The following is a 7820-nucleotide window of genomic DNA, read 5'->3' as shown; positions in this document are numbered from 1 at the left end:
GGTGGAGGTGGAGGTGGAGAAAAAAAAGAAAGCAGAACTGGAAAAGTGGGCTGGCCTGTGGTGACACATCCATAATCCGGTGGTGGATTTTGAGGTACTCAGTCTGGCTGATGGCAGTAACCAAGCAAGTAAAAACATGAGGTGGCAAGGAACCAACGGGAGAAGAAGGTGGTGAGAAAGGGCAAAGGTGATGAACAACAGGCTACTGGGGAAAGAGAGAAGGCAGAAGGAAGACTAGCAGCAGCTCCCAGAACCTGAAGGACAAAGATTAGCCAATAGAATACAGAGGGAAGACAGAACCAAGAACCACGAGCAATCTCAGGTCTCAAATTCAATGATGATTCTCATCTAGAATCAGGGAGGTAGCAGGAAATGGTCTACTCGGTGACTGGCCCAGGAGGACAGCTGAGGATGTGAATGCCCTCCCCACGTCTACCTTCCTCAAGGGTCATACACACCAGGAAACAACTGAAGAATTAACAGATCATATGAAGAGTCCTGGTGGCTTATGAGTTAAGTGTTGGGCTGCTAACCGCAAGATCCGCGATTCAAATCCACTAGTCAGTCTGCAGGAAAGGGACGAGGCGGTCTGCTCCCATAAAGCAGTTCTACTCCATCCTAAATGTTCGACGGGAGTTAAAATCCACTCATTTGCAGTGGTTTTGATAGGAACTCATAGCCCTCCCTGTGAGGGGGCACAGTCAGCCACTGCTGGGCCTTACCTTCTCCATCTGACTCCCAACATCATCTATACAGGAGAGATCTACTAGCATACCTTTTGGCGAGAACCAAAACTTGAGAGACCTATCTATCTCTACTTATCCAACCTCTCTGGTCCTAGAAATAGTTGGGGTACCAAATCTTTCAAGAATTTATCTAAATATATACTCAACATCGTCAGTCAATGTCGACCCAGAGCGCCCTTATAGGCCAGGGTAGAATGCCCCTGCGGGTTTCCAAGACTGTAATGCTTTATGGGAATAGAAAGCCCCATCTTTCTCCCTTGGTGAGAGTGGCTAGCTGTTTCAAACAGCTGACCTTGCAGTTCCCAGCCCACTGCATAACCGCTATGCCACCAGGGCTCCTTCTGAATACATATATACCCCTTATTGGCAATATTACTTGCCAGTATTGACTGGCATCACCAAGCAGCAGGCTTTAAATAGTTATCTCCCTTCCGCCTCACAGAGGGACAGCTCAGATTGTTTTCATTTTCAAGTGAGGAAATCAACGGCAAGGAGGGCAAGTACATTTATTACACTGCAAGTTGAGTGCAGACCTGAGACTGGAAGGCAGAGTCTGACCTGATTCCCGTGAATCAATGCTTGGTGGCATGGCTCTGTGCTCCCTGCTGGACATCTGACTCTGGGGTGAAGCAGGGTCCAGAGCAAGCCCACACAATGCCAGCAGCAAGCTGGCTGCCACAGGGAAAAGGCTCTAGTCTCTAATGAATACGAGTGAAGTTGAATCTCTTAACATGGCTCTTTTATCCATCTGTAACTCCCGCCAAATGATTGTGTTCAACTGTGCAAAAAAGGTGTGTGCAGCACTCATAGAGGGGACTGGTCGCTTTGGGTTGCCATTCCCCTGGCTCGAAGGGAACTATCTCAGAAGCAGGAACAGAGAGAAATCCCAGAATCAGCCAGGAAGAACAGCCCCCGGGGCAGCATGCTCAAGAGCTTTAGCTGCAGTGGTGGAGGCTGAGACCAGAGGCATCAGATACTTCAGCACAGCGACCACGGGACAGAGCAGAGTCAGGCCAAGACCAGAGGCCAAGCCAAGGCGCCCATGCAGCTGAGGCTGAGAACCTGAGGCCGGACAGCTGGCTGGCTCCGTGATCTGCTGAGGCAGAGCTCAAGGCACTGTGTGGCTGAGAGGCTAAGCCACTTGGCTGCCGATTGAGAAGAGGTGCTGCTGGGGACTAATGAGTGCATGCTTAGTGTTTTCTGATCCTGGTTGTGGTGACCTGGTAACTTCCTTACTACACCTCCTTCATCATGAGTGTCTTCCATGAGCTCTGTGTGGCTATTCCAAGGGATTCTTGCCCCAGATGAAAAGTAGAGTGCTGTGAGAGGAACTGTCAGTGTCAGAATCGGGTGAAGAAGGATGGATGGCGGACACATGTACGACGACCTCTCCTGGTGGTTACATAGGCCTTGTCATAGGCCTCCGTCTCCCTTGTGTAAGACAGCAGGTCACATGTGGTCTCCAGGCCTTATTTGTAGGGAGAAAGGTCCTTGAGAGCAAGTCTCCCCCTGGTTTCTTTCTCCCCTGCCTGCTGGTGATCTGAATACCCTGCTTCCACTCTTGTTCCCCTCGCTGGTTTCCCCACCTCGATAAAATGAGTCTTCGATCCACGCAAAACCTTCCAGGGCTTCCGGCTCACCTGGGGCCTACTCCAATGAGACCCTGGAGTCCTGCCTGGTCTGCCCTTGCTCCCTCATCCCATCTCCCTGGCCTTCTCTTCTTCCTTCCTCTCTCTTGCTTACTATTTTACAAGGTATGCTGCCCTCTCTTATTTCTTATTCTTAGCTGGTAATATACATTTTACACACTGTTTCCCCAGGTGTACACAAGGCTCCTTCACTTTCTTCAGGTCTCTACTCCAATGTCGCCTTTATAGAAAAGCATCCCTAACTATCTCTGAAAGACAACACTTAACAATTCTGGGATGGTGGCTCCCATGTCTGACTACCAACCCCATTTTGGGGTGATCAGGCAGGAAAATGTGCATTGCATTCAGTGCAGGGAAGTACACCCTAAAAGTATATGGGATGGTCCCCATGGTCCTTCTTCCCCAGTGAAAGGAGAGGGAGTATGCATGAAAGCTTCCCACTTTTGCTCTTGGACAGTGTCTCATGTCTGTACGGATTGCCAAAATAATACGAAGGTTATTTCATTGACCTTTGTCCTTTACCCTCTTGTAACATTTAACAGCCCCCAAATCACCTTGCTGTCTCTGTCTACTGTCATGTGATCCTCACAAAGATGTGAGTTCCATAAAACTGCTCAGTCTAGCTAGTTACATAATTTCATGAAGATATAAAAGTGTAGGTCTGGTATTCAACCTGTCAGTCAGGACAGCCTGATGGTGCCTCCTTGTGGGTGTCTTTCTCATAGGGAGGCCCCTGGGAACCGCCCCCCACCTCTCAGCCTTCACCTTCCTGCTGGGTGACCCTGATAGCTGCCACGGCCCGGTGATGCATCCACCACCATTGGGTCCTGCATCATTGCATGTGGCTGTGCTAGTCTGAAGAGGCCCTTTAGGGACTAGTGTCAGATTTATGGACTTGAGTTGGACTGGGCTGGGATGTTTCCTTGATATAGAATTGCTCTCTAAATAAAGCAATTTATTTCTTACACATAAATGAGTGTTACTGGATTTGTTTCTCTAGTCAACCCGACCTAACACAACTGCAATATCCCCAACATCTGAATCAGGATCTGTTCCCTACACTATCCCCAACATCTAGATCAGTGTCTGCCCATAGCAAAACACAAACCAAACACTGAGATGGAATGGATTGTCACTCGTAGCGGCCTGTAGGCTAGAGGAATGTCTTGGGCTATAATGTTTACAGTACAGTCACAGCTCTTTCTCACATGAAGTAGCTGGTAAACTCCAACAGCCAGCCTGTTGGTTAGCAGTCAAGTACTCAACAGCTACCGCACCAGGGCTCCTACCTGGCGCATAGTAGGTGGTTACTAAAGAATGGATTTATGAACCGATGGCAGAAACCATACCAACGGAAAGAACCTATCAAAGGGCTCTGGAAGGCTGGCAGAGGTGTCATCGTGTCAGCTGGAGACAGAGGGTCAAGGGATGAAGCCGGGAGGGTCAGCGTAAGAGTTAGAAAGAAGATAACGAAGACATGGTTTTGTGTCAACTTGGCTGGATCAGGATCCCCAGTAGTTTGGCGGTGGCCGCTGTCGTGATGTGACCTAAGACAATGTAAACAACTGCATGCTGGTATGGCTGTGAGCTGCCAAGCAGCTGTGGGAAGATTAGGGTGGAGTGCAACCTGTACTCAGGTCCAAGCCTGATGATATCTCCTTGGGGAAATGGTCTACTTCATATATAAATAGATCCTGTCGACAACTCCCCTCCTTTTCCTGCTGGTCAGGATCTTGCCTCTGGCTTCCGGGGTCGGCAGCTTGTCATGCTGCCTGCCAACTGCATATTGACTCAACTCAGCCTCTATCAGCCTGCTTCCTGGTTTGTCAGCCCCAGCAGCTACGTGAGTGGAACGGGCCTCCAGCTTGGGATCTGACCCACAGAGTGGAGCCTGATTCGGTTTTCCCACTTCTGCAGCTGTGAGGGCCCTTCACTGACATTCACTTCTTTCTTATACATATATGAAAGGATAAGCAGATCCCCCTGCAGTTCAGTTCCCACTACCATGCTCAACCTTCATTGGGTTTCAGTAATTCCTCTGGGTTACATTGCCCTTGATCACTCCCTACCAGTCCTCACACCCCCTCCTTGCCACTGGTTTTGAATCACTCGTTGTGGGAAATAACAGTCACTTGAGAGCAATTGGCTTCAGGAGTCCCTGAATGGTGCATAGAGTTAACTTAGTCAACTGCGAGCCAAGTCCAGAGGTTCAAATCAACCTCCAGAGAAAAGCCTGTAACTACTTCGATGGAAACCCTTATGACACCTGGCTCTACTGTGACACAGAAGCGGTCACCGTGGCCCCAAGTCTACACAGTGCAACTCGTGCTATCAATGAGGAGGGAGGCCATTTGGGCCAAAGGAAACGTCTTAACGAAATTCCTGGTTTTTACGTCAGTTTAAAACTTTAAAATGAGCTGATACCAAGGGCTCAAGTAGAAAGCAAACGTTTTGAGAAGATGATGGCCACCAATGTGCAAATGTGCTGGACACCATGGATGGATGGATGGATGGATGGATGGATAGATTGTGAGAAGTGTTGTACGAGCCCCCAATAAAATGATTTAAAAACAACAACAACTATAAAATGGAATACTTACAGTTCTGGGCTCAAATGTATACAGAGCTCTGAAGACTCTGACTTGTCCTAAAGAGAGAAAAGGGAGAGAAAAACAATCAATTCTTTCATTTCTGAATATGCTCAAAAGAGCATTATCCACTAGCCCTCACAGAATCCCCCAATTAAAACTACATGTGAGAAATGCATTTTAGAACAAAGTACTTGCCACATAAGAGGGATTGTTTTAATTTTTGTTAAATGACACAAGAAGAAACACATACTTCAAAGAGGTACTTTGCTTCTTCCTTAAGGCTACAGGATTTATCACAATCACCGTCTTAGCCCTCACATGAAAACCCTCAAAACCACGGCCACCAAGTCCCTTCCAACTCATTGCAACGCTTAAAAAGCCTGAGCACTGGCAACCGAGTAGCTGACAGGGCAGCCGGACATGCAGCCCTGGGCACAAGCCCTTGGCCTCCGTACATGCCCTAATTCCCCCAACCGGCTTTCTCTTCTAGATTACTCTCCAGAAGAGGTGGAACAAGCTAGAACCCAGGAGTTCTGCCTTCAACCTGATGGATGGTGGGAGAGAGACAACAAACTCCTATTGCCACAAAGGCGACAGTGGAAACTTATAAAGGCTTCCTAGTACGCCACCCACCTTAGCTATAAATCCTCCTGGACCCTGCTCACTCAAGAGTTCTGTGGGGCCAACTTAACCTCAACTACCAGCTCAGTAACCTCTCACTGTCCCACCTGCCCTTAGAAGTCACCTTGCCCAGCCTGCCCAGCACAAGGGATCCAACTCTGGGTAAGACTGACAGACAGACAGATCTGACCCAGGTTCCAGCCGTTCATGGGTTTTTAAGTGTCTTCTCGTGTTCACAGACAACTTTCCCGGGTGGATTGAAGAAGATCCCTGGCCCCACACTGAGAAGGTTCACGAAGTGGCTAAAAGGCTACTTTGGGTAGTAATTCCTCACATTTGGGCTTCCGAAAGCACTGCAGTGATATTGGGCCTGCTTTATCTCCCAGATCACTCAGGCAGTCTCTCAACACTCAGAAATCACCTATCATCTCCAGTGTGCCTGGAGGCCGAAGTCGTAGGGACAGGTAGAGAATCAACCAACACTTAAAGCTGACCCTCAGGAAACTGGCTGAACTGGAAAGGTGCACTGCTAATAACTCTGTTACACCTCAGAATCGCCCCATGGCAACCGAGGTGCTTAAGTCCCTATGAAGTTTTATACGGGCAACTTTTCCTTGTAACTGAGCCAGCTGAGTGAGGTAGCTTTTATACAGCAATAAGTCATAGGGGTAGCCCAGTGCCAGGAGGCATTCCATCAATATGGGCTCATCCAGGTCCAAGATGAGGTAGTTTATTGTACCATCCTGGCCAATAAACACATGTGGGGTTAATTGAAGGGCAGAGGGATAAATGGCTCGGTGAGCCTCACCTTTCTAGTTCTCGGGTCTCTTGCTTTGTGATGGTGAGACCAGGGTGCAGCTGCCTTAGCCAGTTCCCTGCTTCAGTTGGCAAGGCTCACTTCTTGCAAGACATCCCTGAGGAGAAGCCGCATGGACCTATTCCGATGCAGCCCTGGGTGCTGGAGCAGTTGTGTGGAGACCCCTGCCAGTGCTGAGGTGCTTACACGTTCACTGACTCGGCTTTCCTCCTGCAGTCGACATCATTGCGTGTGTTTTGTGAGAAGGAGGAGGACTTTGCGGATTGGTGTTGGACATATGGGTTAATGTTGCACTTGTGGGCTTGGGCAGCACTGGGTTGGGATGTTTTCTTGATGTGCACTTACCCTTTATATAAAACTCTCTCTTATACATGAGTTTCTGTGGATTTGTTTCTCTAAAGTTCCCAGACTAATACACAAGGGGAGGAAAAGCTACCACCCTTGTACCTGCCCGGAGCACTTGTTCTTATAAAAACCTGAAAGGACAAGTGCCCTATTTCCCAGCTCCAGCCAGTCTGTAAGGGTCCTTTGTCAGTAATTCTCTCTACCTCTACTGCTGTCAGGTTACGGGGCACAGTGCTCGGATCCACCGTTCACGGGTGAAATCGTAGAAGCCGTCACAAGCAGACCCCTCCGAAGCAAAGCAAACAGACAAGTACTCCTGTGTACCATTGGACTGTCTTGAGATGGTGTTTTACCACCACCCAGGGGCAACCTCAGACCCCCAACAGTTTTTAAGCTAGTAAATGCTTTCACACAATTCCTGTATTTAAAGTAAACCGGCACCCATGCCTGTCAGTCCTAAGATTTCTTTTCAAATCTCCCAGTGACAGGAACCCACTCTCCAGAGGGCACTGCTATCTCACAGCATTGCCCCAGCCTGACCTAAACTACTCACCTGTCTCCTTTCTTCCATATGCCGTCAGGTTACCAACAATACTGCGCCAAGTGTGCCAACCCAGGGAGACCAGCTCCTGGGACACCCCAAACTCATCCACCATGGGCCTCTAAGAGGACAACCCCTCCCAACAGAGTAGGAAGGGTGTGAACCCAAAAACCCCACGTGGGTTTGTCAGCAGGAAGCAGCCAGAGACGTTGTCACCTAGTACCCCCAAAGATTTGGGTCCATACTCGTTCAGTGGGCAAGTGTTAGGTAGCCAGATATAGGGGCAGGGGGGTGTTTCTCCCATGCCTGCCCAGGCCCCCTAGAGGAGGTTGGGAAGGAAATCAGGTGAGCATTAAACACTTATGAGGACACCCTCACTGAGCATGCTCCAATTCAAGCCCCTGAGCCAGGTGGGAGGTACACCTGGGAGGCCCAAACTAGGCCCAAGCTCATGCATCACCCAGGTGGGCTTAACGCAGTCAATGGGAGCCACCAAGACCATCAACCACG

The sequence above is a fragment of the Echinops telfairi genome, unplaced genomic scaffold (genome assembly GCF_000313985.2).
Source record: "Echinops telfairi isolate 266 unplaced genomic scaffold, ASM31398v2 ScPeMD7_22;HRSCAF=79, whole genome shotgun sequence".
NCBI classification, from domain to species: Eukaryota; Metazoa; Chordata; class Mammalia; order Afrosoricida; family Tenrecidae; genus Echinops; species Echinops telfairi.
This window is presented reverse-complemented; position numbering follows the sequence as displayed.